The sequence below is a fragment of the Phalangium opilio genome, unplaced genomic scaffold, assembly GCF_054372755.1.
Source record: "Phalangium opilio isolate 3A_F unplaced genomic scaffold, DU_Popi_V2 ptg000079l_1, whole genome shotgun sequence".
Lineage (NCBI taxonomy): Eukaryota > Metazoa > Arthropoda > Arachnida > Opiliones > Phalangiidae > Phalangium > Phalangium opilio.
Genome location: NW_028324187.1, coordinates 10,274,537 through 10,293,920, shown reverse-complemented (window position 1 = coordinate 10,293,920; position 19,384 = coordinate 10,274,537). Strand labels below are relative to the sequence as shown.

Below are 19,384 nucleotides of genomic sequence, written 5' to 3'. Positions count from 1 at the left end.
GCCAGCCAGCTTGGTCCCGCCGGGCCATTTGCCATTCTTTCTTAGGCTTAGTCAAGGAGAAACGAGAGAGATAATCGTATGCAAAGGCACGAAAAAACTTTTTCTACAATTTTTTTTTGTACACATCCCGTAGTCCAGGGTTGCGTGAAACACTCTTAGCGTCTCTAGGTTCTCTTAGAGCTGACGGAGGAGAAAGGTCGTGACCTTTAGACGGGGGAATAACTTTAATATCATGGATATTAGAAATACAAAAGTTCTGAAGTTTTGGAGATTCGTAGTTTTGATGCAAATAGCGATGTTTCCAATTGCGTAGTCCCTTACAAACGGAGTGATTTTGAGGATGTCAAAGGTTGTTTTACTTTGAATTTAAGCCAGTTAACCCAGGGGGAGATTCATTAGGATGGTGAACTCTTGAATAACAAACTTTGCACCTTACTCGTGTCCGTAGCGTCTGTTTCTAATGTCTATGTTTAGCGTGCGAAAAGCCTTGTAAGGGGTCAGCTAAAAAAAAGGTACTAAGAAAATATTAAAGTCAAAATGGTAGCCAAGCCAAGCGTGTGAGAAAGGTATAGAGTCATTGGCGTTGAAGGTACAGCGAGAGAGAGTGAGACCTATAGGCCTATCCGGTTTCCGAAGAATCTAATAATTTGAAAAACGTGATATCAGTCTAGCTATGCTAGCTAGTAAGTTAAGTTAACCGTTGCTCGTAAAGCCTATATTGGACATATGGAGCTTACAAAACCCCGCCGTAATGAAGGGGATCGGGCCATTTACTTACTGACCATATGTCCGGAGCAACTAAAGTTAACCCCGACATTAAAGCGGACCTTTGTTTTTGCCCGCTAATTGCGCTTAACGGCCTTGTTTTCAACATCTAGTAACGCTAGCTAATGAAGGGGTCGGACACGCTCTTGTAGTTTGTATAATTTTTATGGGAAAGTACTCTGCCCCCCCCCCTCTCTCTCTCTCTCGTGTGTTTTTCGAAAAGGTTATCGCAAAATGAGCCAAAATTAATCACTTGTTCCTCATTTTCTGTTATTTGAATTTGTTTAATTTCACTGAGCTTAGTGTGAATTTCACTTCCTTCCTTTTGTTCTCTCCCCCCCCCCCCTTACGAAGCACTTCCGACCTGGCTTTACATTATAAAATAATCCGAAAATTGGGTATAAGATGATAGAGAACATGTCTTGGGCACGCGTGTTCTTTCGGTGTTATAGTTGATGTTGAATTCGTCCCGAGTGCGTGGCTCTATCTATACTCGCTGGCTCCGCTTGTATCAGTTTTGATTCTGTTACAAAAACTTTGGGAACCTGAAAAACCAGAATGAATTTCATCTACTCCTTATTTTCAATAGCAGCAACAGCAGCGCCAAAGTCAAAAGAAGGCAATCGCTCGGGGCCATTTTTTACATCTTTTTAATATTATTTTTATAAACACGTATGATTTTGTACCTATATTAAAACCCATCGCCCGAAGTAGACCCCCTCGATTGGCTAGGCGAAATTAAATTCAACTTGAAGTCAAATAATTTAATGCCTAGACTAGATTTCTTGGGAACTTGACCAATTTGCGATGACGTCACGGAACAATTCGTGGTTACGTCACGTCGTTAAGCCTTGGTTTTTTGAATTTTTGAAATTCCGCGCGCTTTTGAAGGGTAACGTCACGTGGGTTTGAACTAACTTTTGACTCGTTTAGCACGTGGATGCAATTAAGCCATTAAAATGTTTGAGGAATCTGTTTTAGTTCATTTGATGGCCTTTTAGATACAGAAAACGAAAGTACATTTCTTATATAGACCTTTTTTTTGTGGCCATCAAATCTGTCCGCCATTTTAACTTCGATTCTCTTATATAGTTGGATCTTTGGAATTTTTATTTTTTCTAAGCTTAATAAACTATACGAACTAGCCTAGAATTCATTTTTGAAAACGCCTTTTCCCTTTAGTTTAAATAAAAGAAAAATTTCAATTTTCTTGGAACTTTCTAAAAAATAAAAAAAAAATTCAAGTAACAAGTCAAAATTTGTTAATATTTTTGTTGGTTATTTGATGTTTATTTAATGGAAGAGTTTCCCTTTCTTAATCTTAGTACATGAGGCAGTCTAAACGACGAGTTAACCTTTGACCCTTTGAATGAAAACCCCTATAACATTTCTTTAAGCGTCACTAAACTTATTATCCCTTGGTCTAAAAATGAAACCTTATGATTTTCCCGCATTCCTTCAAATTCCATAAAATAAATTGCTTCTATGAATTTTTATCTTTCATAATCAACGAAGTGGGGGACTATAAGCTAAATTAAGTCGAATCTACTTTCACCTATTTGTATTTTTATACTGTTTCCGAATCTATAGCTAGGCTAGGTGAGGTAGGTATAGGTAAGCGCTCGAGCCGAACCCATGCCACGGAATATCATTATCTTGGTCCGGCGCTGACTCTCTCTACTCTCCTAGTCTTAGTCTTAGTCTTATTTTAGGGATGGGCGACCATTGTAGCCCGGGGTGCCCCTGGGCCAAATCTTCCTTTTGCTTTTAAACGCGAAATATTCTCTCTGGCTCTTGACTTATTCAGTGGCATTCTCTGTTTAATGTTTAAAAAAACCATTTCTACTTCTACTTGCTGCGTCTTTATAATAAGATATAGGTAGAGAATTTTTCTTAATTATACGCTTCCACCGTTTTTTATTACGCAAAATCCCCATCCATACCAGACGAGTCCCATTTTTACTCGCGGTACCTATAACCATAGAGAATAAATATTCAACCGTCGCGTCTTATACCGTTACTATAAATGTCCGTCCGTCCGAAAAGCTAATCGAATTTTGAAAGAGAATGCTAATTTAATTAAAGGGGGGGGGTCATCCCTAAAACCCTTGAATCGTAACTCGTTAAGGGGGGGGGGGAAATCGGTCATTGAAGCTACATTTTGGCCCATTTGGTCACCCCGAATATCGGAACTCGTGATTACTAATAGCTAACCCACTCTTAATATCCTACAAATCCATAAACGCACCCCTTTTTTTACAATTTTGAAGGTCAAAATTGAGGAATTTTTAAACTAACTAATTAGTAAGTAAGTTTATTTCGAACGCGACAACTTGATTATTAATAACCATCTTATTCCTAGTCTAGCACCGCCGCCGCCAATATTTAAATGACCCTAATATATTTAAGCAGGGATAGATTGACTTTTTTAAGACGGAATAAACAATGTTTGGCCTTTACTTCAGTCCGACTCATAGACGAGTATATAGTCCCTTCCTTCAACACGTAACCAAAAAATTAAATTATCTTATTGGCTCACAAAAACTACGTATTGGTGACGTTGCTGACGGGGAGGGCCAAAAATACGTAATTCATGTTTACCTCGGTCGCCATGACTACGACCCCTCTTGCGTTGTACCATAGCCCACTCGATCACGCGCGTCACGACGCAAGCTGCTCGCGCTATAGCTATAGAGCGCGGATCGAGTGGGCGTCTTCACCGGGGTTCAAAATGGAGCCGTCTAAATGCGAGGGTCCAGGTAATTATTCGGGAATTGTTTTTAATAGCAATTAAGAAGGTTGTTAGTGAATTTGGTGCCGGTGTTTTGGATTTGGAGTACATCTGTAAAGGTGAAAAGTGTTCGCTAATTCTTTCTTAAGCCAATAATTTCTACTATCCTCATGATTTTGTAAACGAATTTGATGAAGTTAACCAAGGCTTAGTGAATGGTCAGGAGATTTGTGAGCTTAGTGTTTGGTTAAAACCTGTTCGTGCTGTAATATCTATGAAGACTTTTACTCAATTCTAACTCACTTTTAATTTTCTTGGGTCTTCCCCGTTTTTTTTCAGTTGCAAGCCCTATGTCTTGTGTAACTTCCATTTTTAAACAATGTTATGTCAAAAATTACAATCCGAGCCCATTCCAACTTGGCAGACGAATGAGCAGACGACGGGCAGACGACGTTTACTTGACCCGGATATACATACAACGTCATAACGAAAATAAGACCCGCCTCTTCTTTCATACCCCTCCGTCACGGGTAAGGGGGTCGTGGACTAGGACGCGCACCCGAATAACCCTGTTACCCATTCCGTCTTAAAAAAGTCTATCTATCCCTGATTTAAGTCACTTTTTTTTTCTTTTCGGAGTCGAGGAGTGGGGATGCGCGCGCAACTATCTTCTAGCTAGCAATCCCCCCCCCCCGGTAATGGCGTACCCCACCATTGTCGCTTAACACAATTACCATAAGGTGGAAAGACCCTTTTTGCGTCCGTATTTTCGAGGTACAGTAACCTTGGTAACCCATATAGCTTTCAACTTCTTCTTCATCTTACTTGTCTTACAGCGAGCAGCGTCTGTCCCTCGGGCCATATTTTAATTCAGTTAAGTAGACCCGTGGGTTTTCAATGAATTTTGGGACTGACGGGGGAGACTCTGTGTTTTTTAGGGCCCACCGCTAAGCCTAATATTTTAAGCCTATATTTTATACGGAAGAGATTTGACCGCTAGACAAAAGATGGGGGATTAGCTGGTTTGGTTTGTCTTAGGCACCGTTCAAAAACCCCTCCTGCCTGAACCGACTTTCAACGTATAGTTGAAGACCTATAAGTTTCGGTTTCATAGAGCTGTCGGAATAATTTAGCTTTTGGTCCATAACCCTTTTTATCAAGAACTTTGTTAGTTAAAGGAGAATTGGCACGAAACTTTATCGCCTTGATTGGTCGACCAATGAAGCTAGAGAGACTCGGATCGCGTCGTAAACATCGAAGGAATACTTTCTCTTATTTTTCTATTTGTCCTTGATATTATATGGCCACAGTCAAAACCTGCCTACACTCTCATTTGCCAGTAAGCTTTTCGTGTCAATTTCCCTTTAAACGTTACAAGATGGTGGTGATACTTGGGGCGTGGGTCTCTTTTATCTAACAATGAGTTAAGTCGAAAGAATTTACTTTTATAAGTCATAATTTGAGACGGGCTCTGTTTTCTGTTTTGTCATCGAGTTGAAATTTGTTGAAAACCGTTACAAATATTTCCCCTCGGAATTTTTCGGTTAAGGTACGGGTTGTCTAATGTCTAGTTAATTAATTACAAGTGTCAGTTACCTTTCTTGATTAGGCCTAATTCGCGGTAATGGTGCGGTGTTTTACTAAATATTTAGATTTGCGTACTTAAGGCAATATGGTACTAAGATGTGAATTGGAATACCCCTATGTTTAAAATTTCGTGACTTTGAATATCAAATGGTGTAAGTTAACCGCGGGGGGTCTTGTACGTTAATTCTACTTTGTATTTACGAGAAACTTTTAGCCTCGCCGCTCTTGAATATTTTTTTTTTTCAACGCGACCCACGATATGACGTGGGGATTTATTTTTTCAAATTTTGTCGCCGCGTATTTTCTATCGACACCTTTGAAAACTTATTTTCTTTGAAATGTTTTTCGCCTTATGTTTAAAATATGAGCCGACTTTGTAAGCATTTTCTTGTCGTAGTCTAATTTAAAAAATAATACAATACAATATGGAGTCACTCGCGAGTGAGCCCCATTTGAACTTTGAACCTTCAATCTATAGAAATGGTAAGATATCAGGTCAGGTATAACTCTGTAGAAATCCGAGCCGAGTAATGATAGGTTACCATTGACCTAGAATTATTTTCTTTATCTCTCTGTATTCCAAAAATAGTGGAGACCCAATGGCGAACCGCAATATTTAAAACTGAACCATATCCCCCGTTTTCCGACTGTATCTACCTAGAGCTCCGTTTCTTTTCAAAGGGATATTTAAGTTTCTACTTCGGTACATCCCATCTATGGGTGTAATTCTTCTGACCGGGCTTTCTAGGGACCAGAGTGAGTGCGTGGCTATTGGGGGTCTTATAAAGGAACCAAAAATCAAAACCCTGGCCAGAAGCGTAAACATATCGATATGGGTGCTCCGTTCACATTATTTGTTTGTTGTTTCAATTCTGTTTGATCCAGATTAGTTTTCCTATCTGTTTAACTAACTCTTCCCGTTCTATAGGTGTTAGCTCGAGATATGAGGCTTAATATAAAGCGGACGACGGAAGTAAGTTTGGGTTACAAACTTACAAACGCGCCCCATTTTCCTGGTACGATCAGGACCCAAATTTGCTGGGTTCGCCGGGGCCCTTCCTTTTATGGGAGTGTATTTCTTATTTTCCATCCGAATGGCAGATACCCCAATTAGAGGGTGGATGGATAGGATGATGGTAAAGGGGTCCGTGGACTCCATTTGCGGGGTCATGGTCACCGTCCTTGAAAACCCCTGAAAGCCATTTTCAAAGAACTACAATATACTTCCCCCCTCCTTTACCAAACCAAACCAAGGAAAGAAAGCACGCAGTTACCTTTGGATTTTGGGATCTTCAAAGTTTGTTCAATTGATAGGTTTTATTTTTTTTTTTATCCTAGAGGCTAAAGACGGTCTCGGTATGGTTTGGTTTGCCTTCTTCCCCTATTGTTGATGCGGAGTTTTCAAATCGCGTCTATTCGCTAAAAAAGAAGGAAAACCTTTGTTCCGTATCCCCAATAAAATAATTCGAGTGCTTGAGTAGCTCCTTCAAATTTAGACCCTAGCTCAAAGCGTACCGACATTTTTAGCGCTGTTTTTTTTTTTGGTCATGCCCAAGTAAACTAACTATTCTACCACCGGATCTTCTTGTTTGAACTCTGTCCTTATAACCATCATGAATTTCTTTAACTGGCAATGAATATTATCTTGTCTTCTTGACGCGATAACTTTTGTAAAACTCCGTCGATTGCGTTGAAGTTTTATACAGAGCTTCGTTGTACATGGCGACGGGTCTGTATGCATTTTCGTTATAATCGGTAGCCATCTTGGGAAATGGCGGTCAAAAACGTAACAGCAACCTAACAACGCAACAACAATTTAGACCATTAGATGGTAATTTGTAAATAGAGACGTATCCTACAGTCCTACCATCTTGTAAAAGACAATATTAAAGGATGACCCTAAGAAATTCGCGAGGTTAAGTCCAGTGTTTGCGAAACTAAACCAAAGTGTGTGCTCTCCCCCCTCTCTTTCTCTCTCTAGCTTACGTTTTACATTTATTTATATACATAATCGGTTCTTTGTACTATTTTCGGAATATTTATTCCTTAAATCCATACAGGATTTTGTTCGCGGAAAGCTTGTCTGGGATAAGTCTGATCTTTCGCGTTGTTTACGTGTTGTTTTTTATTTGGATAAGCGAGGAACAAATTTCGCCTTGGAAAAAAAAAACAAGAAACTTAAGGTCAAATTCAAAGGGAGTAAGTAGATAGTGTGTGTGTGGAAAAGCCCTTTTCGCGTCGACTTTCTCTAATGTCACATAAATTTGAACATCATATTGTGTTAAAATATAATTCCTTTTTGTTCATTTTATTCCCGCCTCAAAGCTATAAGAAAGAAGTTTGCGAATTTTATAATCCGACTTTACCAAAATGAAGATTTGTAGCTTACTATTTTGTTTATAGGTTTTATAATGCTATTATTCCATTCCTTCTCTGATATATATATATATCCTTTTTTTTTCCTATATATGAATTGAATTTCATTGCACGAAGAACGAACGAACTGGTTTCTAATTTAAAATTCATGATATCAAATTGGATGAAGTTTATCGTAATTTGAATTTTCAAACTTTTACAGATCAGATTTTTCTTTTTTTTAAAGGGAATGTAACCTTTATTGTTATCGTAAAGGTTTTTGACGCCTGTTTTTGTTAAGGAGGTTATATACCCTTAACTATAGCCAAAACACCAAGGCTTAAGGTTGACCCAGGGTTCGAGTAGTGTTATGTACCCGCTGGAACGCGATTGCAATCTGTCAGATGCGTATTAGCAAACGACGGAATTGTTAAAAGTAGTAAATAGTAGTTAAGTTTTTAACTGAACGTTTGATAGTCGATTAAAAGTGGGGGGAATGTTACGTGATTGTTCTGGTGGTCGGTGCGTGCGTGGTTCGGGTCAGGAGAATCTTGGTCCCTTGTTGGTACTAGACCAACCGCTGCGACTGAAACGAGAATGAGGATGTTGTGTGGGCCGCTTGCCTTTCTTCGCTTTAGTTCAGTCCCAAATAAAAATGTTCCCGCCCCCTCCTACTACTACCACCACCACTCCAGCCTCACTCGTCCCAAACCCTACCTTGATCGTGAATACCTTCTTCATAAAATTCTTTCAATTCATTTCAATCTCGCTCCTCCAGTCTTACAACAAGAAACAATCAAATGTTTTACACGCTGGCGCTTCCCCAAAAACTTTACGAGGAACCTCTTTTTCTATTTTCTGAAAATGTATTTTTTTATTTTTCATTTTCAATTGGCCATCTTTTTCTCGTTCCCTCTTTAACCGGTTGAAGTGATTTGACAACTTACCAACGAATCGCGCTCTTAACAATCACCTCCAACTTCACTAGAAGACATTTTCAAGCCCCCCATGCCAATTGCCGTCTTTTTCTCCAATTGTTGTTAGCATCCATAGTATTTTCCCCCTATAGTAGTTAGTAGGTGACTAGCCTTTATGGTATTTCCCCCTAGTAGTTAGTAGGTGACTTGCCTTTATGGTATTTCCTCCTAGTAGTTTGTAGGTGACTAGCCTCCAATCATTTTTAACTAGTAGTTAGTACTAATAGGTGACTAGCCTCCTTGGAATCCGAATTTTCTTCTAATTAGCGGATACTCTTGCCTCCGTAATATATTTTCATCCTAATAGTTAGCTGGCCCCCGTGTTTTAAAATCTTTTACCGATAAAATGGATTCACTCGCTTAAACCACCACCACCACGTATTTTTCTTTCTAAAATTCCAAATGCCAACTGAAAAAGGAAGGAAGAGTAGGCATTCCACTATTATGGTTTTGATTTTCTCGAGTTATCTCTCGAGATTCAGTATCAGTTGAGTTGGATAACAGATTTGTTGGAATTTGACGCGTACCCTCTCGTGGTGGTAATGCTTTCAATTAGGCCTCTCTCGAACACAATCCTCGAATACCCACCAGCCACCACTCCATCCCGCTAAATTTTAAACCCCCGAAAATGCCTTTTTTCGGGCCTTTTTTTATTGTTGGAACTTGTGGATTTAGCACTCGTCTTTTAAAAGCCTAAGCATTTTCGCAAACACCATTTTCTATTTACTTCTTCAGGGAGGGTACAAAAAGGGCCAAAGGGAAGAAGAAAAAGACCTAAACCGAGGCTTAAATTCGCTAACCAAGGCTTACACTCTAGATGGAACTTAGCTCTCGTTATCTCTAGATACGTCTTCTTGACCCGACCCAATTTCTGCCTTCTTCCCAATGTTTGCCCGTTTTTACCACCTTACCTGTAGGGCGACTGTAAGAAGGTGTGTCCCAACAAGGCCAAAAACTTTTACCATCAATGTTAAATATTTCAAATTCGTACGTTATGTATGGTTTGCAAATTCTGATTCCTCGATCCAACTCATTCTCAATTTTAACTTCAACGTCGCGGTGTCGGTCCCATTGTTCGTGGCGTCCATCTAGTACTGAATCGAACTGAACCGCTAGTCTTTATCTCGAGTCACGAACCACGATATGACCATACTGGTTTGTACAAGTCTATGGTTTTATATAAATCCCGCTGTATATATATTCATTGCCTACGGGGGTTTTGCCCCGAGTGTACTCTCTCTATCTGTTCTGGGTTCCGTTTAAGTCGGTTTTAATTCTAAACTCGCGCTTCCTCCAATTAGATTATCAAGATTTGGCGAAAGGTTTTTCTCTTCTTTTTCTCTGTGTGTATAATTTTTAAAACGCTGGCCAAACTAAATTGGTCCGCTCCCATGCAGCAGCGGCTGGTATCTTGCAACGGCTTCTAGATGTTGTAGGTACATGATGAGTGTAGAGGAGGGAGGCCCACCCTCGGTTCTTATGAGTTTAATAAAACAAAGAAGTTCCTACGAGGTTTATTTTATATTACAAGATGCACGCGCGCTCGCCTTCCTTAAGTTAATTTCCAAGATGGCAATCTTTAAAAGAGATACCTTAGCTTCGTATTAAAACTAAGCTGAAATTAGCCCCTGGCTACTTACCCAACTCGCAGCCGCCGCTTACGTTCGGCCCTCGTGTACCCTATGTTGTATGGCGTATATATTTTAGTTTCGGGGGTAACCTAACAATCGTAAGTATGCCTGACCTTTTTACCTATTGTTATCGGGATATGTTTCCCATCCAGGGAAACGTTTAATAACGTTTCTGTTTAAAGTGTTCTCGCGCTGCAGTGTCGCGCTTATTGCGAATATGTTACTAATGGAGGAAGCTAGCTGGTCCTTTTTCATCTTGATTCACCAAATCGGTTGGCGAATCGAGCAAAAATAAGATTGAAGAGTATAATTTTTATTTTTTCATTCTATCTTTTCTTATTTTGTATTTTGTTTCCCGTATATTTTATTTCGAAAGCGGTAATACGTAAGCGAACTAACGCGGATTAATACGCTATATTAAATGTCACGGGGATGAAAATAGTTTATGTTAAACTAAAATCGAATGAATAAGGTAAACTTATAGGCGATGATTTTTTTTTCTTCCAATTTTCTTTATGTAAAGAAATATTTCGTCGGCTTTTGCGGAATTTTGATTCTCCTACATTAATACAAAATGCATCCGTCTTTATTTTCCTATTTACGTTCTATTTTTTTGTTTGTAATTTGTATTTAAAGTGACGGTGAAACGCGTTTATTGAAAGATATAATTTAGACTCGCGATAGAGTTGAATTGAAAAAATATTTATGGCAACGTCTCTTTTAACAGAAACATTCCAACATACACTCCCAAATCATCTCTAACTAAAAGCACTAAAGTTTAACGCACTCAACGTGTTATTTTATTAGATACAAAAAAAAGTCCACTTTGAGCTTTGAATATTCGTAATAAACCGCGATATTTTTGCATAACGCGTGATAGACGTCGGTCTATTTCGAGCAACACGACAAAAAAAACCTTAAAATACAATTTGCAGTTGGGAAATTCGAGAGGAACGATTGACACCCTACTGTTTTCGTCAAAATTTTCGCACCGACTCTAGCATTATTTTTCAATCGCTCCGCCATATTACATACATACATACCCGTTTCGGATCGCTCGCTCGCTTGAAATGCTACCTATGATTTTCGCGTCAAGTTCTGCATGGCTCATCTCGCCAAGAGAAACCATTGACTAGTCGTGAAACTGTCCCAACTAGATTTTTTATAAAAAGACGCGATTTTTTTTGTCAACGAGTAAATTGTAACCCGGTTGGACCAGACGAGAATTTTGGAGATATCCTTGTCGCGAATATCGGAATTTAAGCCAGTGACGGTGAATGTCTCAATGTTTTGGAAGCGATTGTCAAATCACTTTGTTGCTATGTCGGATTTTCAAAGGGTTGTCGGGTTATATAATTGTAGACTAAGTGTCACGATTTAGTGTCGTCTGGGTTGACTCCATGATCGGGTGACTTGATTTAAATACGCGGGGATATCATCCATCCGATGACTCGGTCCCAGGGTTGAGGTGACAATGAGAACTTGGTTTGTACTTAAGTGCCAGTGATGATTTAAATACATTGTTTGATGGTAATTACAACCTTCACTCGGCGTGCACTTTTGTTAAGGGATTGGCTAACTAGTCTAGTAGACTCTGACCTTGGAAAACCCGCGTAGTCACTCTTTTTGATGAGACAGAAAGGTATCGTAGTGTGGAAGCTAAGTTGACGCCGGGATAGCAATTTTTACACGTCACTATAGTGTATTTTGCGTCGACACGGATCCAATTGTGTCAAGAAACTTGGCGTATCCTTAATTCTAAGCAGTTAAGGCGACTATTGGACCGTGTACAAGCTATAGCCCCGTAATAAGGCCCTAACCATCGATGCTAGTATACCAGAATGTCTTTGTTAAACCCAAAAGCGCCGTTTTTTAAAGAATTTTAGTATCCGATGCGGGATTTACTCAAAATATTTTGTGCCCTAAAGGTTACAAAAAATAATTTTTATATGTATTTACGGTCATAAAAAAATGTTCCATTTTCCTTTGGTCTTTGCCGACCACTTTTTATAACTCTTAAGGATACCCCTGATGTCCTAAGTCGCGCACCGACCTGTCCTTTAAGGAATACAACCTGAAAAATTACATCAAATCATTTAAATTGGTCGAGTGTAAAAATTTAAAATTTTATTTTATTATGAAGTTTTGCTAGGCTACATAATTTATTTTTCTACGTCATAGGGTAAGTTTGTCAGATTTAAAAATGAAATAAATCGCTTTGGGCATCGTGTGACGTCAGAATTTGACGCTGGTACGTCATAACGACGCTATATCTCTATATTATTATATTTAGTGACAAATTTTAACCACTGAAGTTTCAGGACTAATTTTTCTTATAAACTTAACTCGTAAGATGCTGAAAACAAAAAGTAAAAAAATTATAAATTACGAAAATGGCCCCTCACTTTTTTCGGTTAAATAAGAGAAGGGGTCGGACACTATAACAGATTTCTTTTTTCTTTTAAAAAAGTTATAAATAAACTTCTTGTTGAATTTAACGCATAAAAACTGGCAATACCTTTGTTAAGTAGGTTTACAACTGATCAAATTTTGTCTTAAAATAGGCAACTATCCTACACCCCCGGTGTTTTTCTGACCAGCTACCGTCCGTGCGTGTATCTATGCCCCCCCCCTCTTTCTCTAAGAAATTTTTAAAGGTAGTACCCCAACTTTTTATTTTTGTTTGAGGCTCTTGGGGCCATTTTATTTTTTTTGGAAGACGGGCGTGCGTGGTTCTAATTAGGCCGAAAGATCGCGCCACAAGATTATGCGAAAAAGCTTTTTCCCACCCTTGTTTCGGTTTAACTTAAGCCTCGGCTACGTTAAGCCTTGACCACTGAGTAGTTAAGAGCTTCGAATTAATAATAAACGAGATTGGAGAAACTCCCCTCTTTAATCTGCATTCCAAAGTTCATCGAGCCGAATTAACAAGCTTTTAATTTATAACCGTTTAATTTTCCTGGCTTAATTATAGTCAAAGTTTGACGCTTCTTAATAAACAGACGAAATTATTTTAAGACTCTAAGCCTTTAGTCCAATTAATTTTGAACTATACAGGGTCAAACGATGACTTATTTATAGCGTTATATTATTAAATCGGAATTTTTCAGGGTTGCGAAATTTTTATATCAATTTTTAAACAAAAAATTAAAAAGGCGGTCCGTTTTGGGGCTATAAGTGAACAAAAGGTTTTCAACCCAAAACACTTTTGTAACTTTTGGCATGGCGAAAGTGTGAGGGGGCTAAGAAAGACCATGATTAATGGTTCCTAAGAAGAAAGACTTTTCTCACTCTTAAATGATCACCTTTAATTTATTTCGTTTAATTTTACTTTTTAATTAAAAACTTAAACGTTTTTATTTCTCCCAAATTATAGGGGTTAACTTTATAATTGGCTAAAGATTTCTTAATCTATAGATGACAGGGTTCAAAGGGGTCAATTCATTCGATTAATTTTAATGGAATTAATTAAGGTTACTCCCGTTAATTATTTTTTTAATGTTAATATTTTTGTTAGGGTCTTATTAACCCCAATTACGAAACAAACGGAAATAGCTGACCCTAATTAAAAGCCATTCAATTATAAAGTAAAGGGTTTAAATTAATTAATTTTTAAATAAGTGTCATATTTATGAAAGGTCCCTTTGTTAATTAATCATTAGACGTGTTAATTATTTTGGAAATATTCGGGATGAAGTAATTATATACGAAATTGAAAACTTAATTTTATTATTATTATGAAATTTTTTTGGTTTCAAATTAAGGTAGTGCGCATGCGCAAAAAATATGTACGAAATCGGGTTTCCCTTTCGCTCTAAACATGAAATTAAATTTAATTACAAATTCCACCCTAAAAATTAATATTTAATTGCCGAAGACACCATTGCTAATCTCAACAAATTAAGTACAAAACCACAATACCGTCCACTTCTGTAACAAAACCCTCTTTTAGTAATTATCACTCGTAGCTACCAATTAAAGTAATTAGTATAGACATTAATACCTTTTAATTAAGTTTAGTTTTCCCGCGAAATTAATTTTTCCTTTCCTTAATCAAAAATTAGATAAATATCAAATCGAAAAACTTTAATTTGAAATTCTGGGAAAATAGTCGATCCATGGTATGCCATGAAAGTTTTGTTAAACTGAAATTCTTCTTCGCTGACGTCGCTAGGCGATATGTGCTGAAAACTAACACCAGGAGGCGTAGTTCCCCTCTTCAGCGCCGATGTATTAGGTTGTGTTAAAGCGTAAACGCAACCGAAAATCCTTTTACAACAACAATCAATGTTGTTAAAACATAAGCTCGCCTAGAGATGAAGTTGCGCTTCTTCTTTAAGCAAGCGACTTTGGTTCTGTGCCGTGTTAGGTAATTTTTTTGATGAGGCCTTTTTTTCCTCGTGTATACGTTGTTCCAAAACAGGCTTTCGGGCTTTTTGGCCCGGTTACAATGGATGGAATGGTCGGCCATATAACGTCGAAGCTTGGAGGAGGCAGGTTGCCATACTGGAGTGGCATCTTCATACAATCCCAATCTCGTGCTTTTCAAAAGTTGGGTTTCATTCAGCGCAGCCATCTATCGGTGGAAATGTTTTACGAGTTTAGACACGCGTTGTAATTTGAAAATAGTAGTTGTTCTCGCGACGCTACGTTTAAATTTCGTGCCCTTCTCACGAACTATAGAGTACTCTGCTCTAGTAGCATAAACGTCAGTCTCCTCCAAGGTCGAAGCCTCCTTGGTTTGATAACTTTTGGTTTCTGGCCTCCCGTGGCTATAAGCTCGGGCTAGTAGTAGTCTCTCGTAGATGGCGTCATCCCTACCTAGGTCGTGACATTTTAGGAAACACCCATCAGCCAATGCGTGCGACGCGCATTCGCTCTAGCCGCGATCTCGAAGATTTCGCATTTCTTATACCGGTCGGTTAGGCTAGCCGGTATACTATCCATATACTGCTTGCTGTTTTTTTTTTAAGTATAATTTAGGGTTAAGACGAGGTCTTTATTAGGGGTTGGTCAGTGTTACGAATTTGACCTTTAGTACGTGACCTTCATCGTAATTTCCGGATTCTTGAAAGGTCGAGGGTGTTAAACCCGAGCTTGGGTTGTTGGTGGGTTTTGAAAATGCGAAAATCACCTGGGATTCCTTTACGTACGTTCGAAGAGGAGTTTGTAGTTACAAAATTGATTTCCCATAGAACCTAAGTACGTCAAACCTTTTGGACCACCCTGTACTACAGTACTAATAAAGAAAGGCCTTTTCAAATGGTACGAGTTTTTGACTCGCGTTTAGACGAGAGTCAACTTGACCGCGTGTTTAAACTAAACATTTTGAATCGAATTAAACGAAAGTGCAATAGCCTAATTTATAAAACACGACAACTTACGCGGAATATACACCTGAATAATTTCTATTATATTATACATTCCATCCAAGGCATACATGCGCCTTAGCCATCTCCGTGCATCGTGAGATTCACGTTCAGTCCAGGATCCGCAAAATCTCCAGCTAGTGTATAGAAAATATAGTTTTAAAATGCGTCGCTCGTAGTAGGACCAATGCATCAACTTTTTACGTCCGTATAGCTAAGAGTGGCTGGCTATAAGGGCAAGCGGGCTATGGCTTGGGTTACGTACCCGTTGTGGTATTATGTCGTATAATGAGACCCGCAAAAACGTATATTTTTCAAAAGAAAAACAGAGGCGGTGTAGCCTGGAATATCTAGAAGGTTAATACAATTTTTCCTTTTATACACTTATATACTTATTATTATGTATTGTCGCGCAGCAAATTTAACCCTGGAGCCATTATCATCTATGGAACTGGGAATTAAGCTTTACCAGCGCGCGCTAAGAGAATCCCAAAAGTTAAGAAAGTTTTTACTTTTTTACTCCCCCCCCCCACCAAACCAAAGGGAGGGTGCCATCGATTACCTAGGATTTTTCGACATTGTTCCAATAGATAGCGGTGCGCTAAAAATCTTAAGCGAAATTGTCTTAACTTAATTTCTTAACTTTAACGGTGCTTCGCAGGGATACCAGTAATTTCCGAGAGCATCTAGAATAATCCAAATGGAGTTTCCCCTTAATATTTAACATTTTGTTCTATAATCTGTTACCATCCCTTTAAAAGAAAAAATCTTCTTTCTCGTGGGATAGATTATAGATGATTCTTTAATTCGGCTATCTCTAAATGTTTAGCCGCGTCGGGGTTTGGGGGGGGAGGGGCGAGCGAGGACACGTGTTCTTTCGATGATGAATCGAATTTGGCGGGAACCTATAGAAATTGCGCGCCTTTTTTTATTCTTTTCGCTCGCGCCAACATATTTTTAGCTTTGCCGGAAATTGGTCCGAATTGAGACGTTACAAAAAAAAGTTAGGGATAAATCTTACCCCCGCCCCTATCACGCGCGTTTTTCGCGCCATTATAATTGGTTAAATGAACCCGCGCGGCCATGGCCATGGCCAGGCTTGTTGTGGTGGTCATTTCATTTCCACGTACTGATTGGTATTCTTTCGTGGTTTTCGATACGGAAATAATTGGTGCATTTGATTTATAGAAATAACGTTATTATAATTGCTGATTCGTTTGCTCTTGAAAATATTTAATTTTGTATATCGCGCACCTGTACTAAATATTTGACATGTGTTTCCGAGTGAAATGGTTGGGTGTGAATTCGTCTACGACCCCGGAATTGACCCTTGCCCTTTGACATAACCGCGAATGAATTTTGTTGAATTCGAAGAATGGAATTGAGTTAAAATAATATTAGGAAAGGAATGCATACAGCTACTAGTAATCATTGGTTAACCATTTTCACTCGACAAAAGGTTGAATTTGTGGTAAGAGATAATTCTCATCATAATGGATGTCGAATATTACCTTAGCCGTGATATAGACCGTGTCTGTTTACCGTAGTCCGTGGGTGTTGACGAGGAATTTTCGTAGCCCTTTCATCGGTGACAAGCCTGGCGCGTAATCCGGAATAATATATGGGGTACTCGGCGGCATCCCCCTTCTCCTTCATTACGTGTTTACAATTGGCGGGAAAAAGAGAGAGAGAGAGAGAGAAGTAACTTCTAAAAGAATATTGGTATGCGGAGTAGGGAGTATCCCGTCCAAGTTCATTGCGCCTCCGATGTCAGTGCACCACCATCCACAATCCACCGTCGAGGAACTATAGCACCGTTCCTCCGTTGCCAGCTTCTCTCTCTCTCTCTCTGCTCCTAACTCGTCTTTTTCTATCTCTCTCTGACGCGGATGCATTTTGGGCTTTTTCGCGCTCGCGCCATTTAATATCAATCTTAACAAAAGTCAATTAATCCAGAAGTCTCCTGTAAACATACCCCCCCCCCCCCTCCATAGGAATAGCGTTACACTCAACTTTGGAGTCTCATAACTCTGGTTCTAATAGAGATACGGGGATGTCCTTTGAGTATGTTATAGTCCTATTTGCCCCCCTTCCTTGGTTAACATTTGCTCCATAGGATACTCCATATAGGGGAAAAACCTGGTAAATTCAAGGAAGTATAAGGGGAAAAACCTGGAAATCTCAGGGAAATTTGTTAATAATAATAATAATAATCTAAGCTTGGTCTAGGAAGGGATATCCACACTAAGTCAACTCGCGACTTATTTACAGGTGGGTCCCTTTACAATGCATAGAGGGGTGGTGGCTAGCCCCTATGCCACAGCTAACCTACAGCGCCCTACACTAACTATTACCGTTAACCTCTGCAAGTTTTGATGGAAAGGAGAAACCGGGTTAGACCGCGGAGGAAAACTCCTTTTAACAAGCGGGGAGAGAACTTGCAAACTCTACGCAGAAGGATTTCTTCCCAGATTTTTCACCCGGTGCCACAGTCCGGGATCGAACCCGGGATCCTCTTGCTGCGAGGCGAAAGCGCTAACCGCTACGCCACCCCACTTTGTTTTCCAAAAGTTGTATGAACCCTGTTATTAGAACTATATTTTGAAGTAGGAGTGTTACAGTTTCCCGCGTGGAGTAGTGATTAGGCAATATCACGTGACTACAAGCTGATATATTCGACTGAAATGTAGAAACCGTGGGTGCGTTCAGTAACGCTCAACGGAGACCAAACGCGTTGAGCTCCGTTGATCAACGCGATGCTATGTGACGTACTAGGCTACTGAACGGTTTTTTGCAAACTTTGCGTTGTATCGTCTGCTTACAGTTCATGGAAATGGATATGCGAGGACCTGCAAGCCGAAATAAGAGCAAACTCTGACCCGTAACTTAGCCAAGGCTTAAGCTTTAAAACCCAATAACTTTTTAAGCTTCATAGATATAATCCAAAAAATTTCATAAAATAATTAACAGACATTATTCTTTCGCATTCAGTCGCTGATACACCGATTTTATAAATAGTTCTGAAATTATCCATCAAATTAACTTCTCGAAATCGTTCAGGGAGATAAGTTTCCTCCATTGCTGCTACGTCACAAATGCGTTGCTCAACGAAGTAATCGGCTCTTACAGCCGATGACTTCGATGCCTCTTCGCTTACAATCGTGACGTCAAACCGGAAGTTCCGAAAATCGTTCAGTGGCGAATGCGCATTCAACGGAGCCTCCGTGGAGCGTTACTGAACGCAGCCCGTATTCCCATTGCGCTGATAACGCCACGAAATTCAGGCATGCCCCCGGTTCAGCTCTGCTCTGTTCGATGGAGATAGCCCTCGCCCCCGAGTCATTGGCTTTTCCTCGACGCACCTTTCATCAATTGCGTTTACATTCATTGCGTGGCCATCATTTCCGAGAAATTTAGGGTGTTCTGTTTGATAACTTTGGTGGCGTCTACTTTTGATCTTACCTGGTGGTCTGAATACTCTAGGAAATCGTTGTTCGCGGTAGCGCTGGTTTAATATTAAGGTATACCGCACGACCATTGCTTCAACCAATATCCCTTGATAACTTTTGGGTACAATACCTGCTGAACCTTTTTTTATAATTTTTATTTTTCAAATTTTACACCTTTATGCACTGAATAAAAAAATCGGGGCTGATCTTTAAGACGAGATCGAATTAGTTTCGGCCGAATAATTTTAAATTTTATCTTCCATGTTATTTGATACACTCGCTCGCAAAACTAGGAAGATGGGAAAATCGAGAAAACTTTCAATGTTTGCTCGGATAATCTTTTTTTTTTCTTACTCTAAAGTTCAATAACTTTTTTAATATCGATTTAAAGGTTCAGTAAAAGTTGAACTTTTATAATTTGGGCTTTAGTCTTAGTGGTAACTTTCAAATTTTATTTATGCCTAGAAACAATCAGAATCATTTATGACGTACTTAATTTAATGAAAATTTACTACCAAAA

The 19,384-nt window shown here is 39.1% G+C and overlaps 1 protein-coding gene across 2 annotated transcripts in view; it reads left to right on the top strand.

The window, feature by feature from the left end:
- The window catches only part of ds (dachsous cadherin-related 1), a 124,354-nt gene that overhangs the window by 76,149 nt on the left and 28,821 nt on the right, over window positions 1-19,384 (top strand). The window lies entirely within an intron of this gene.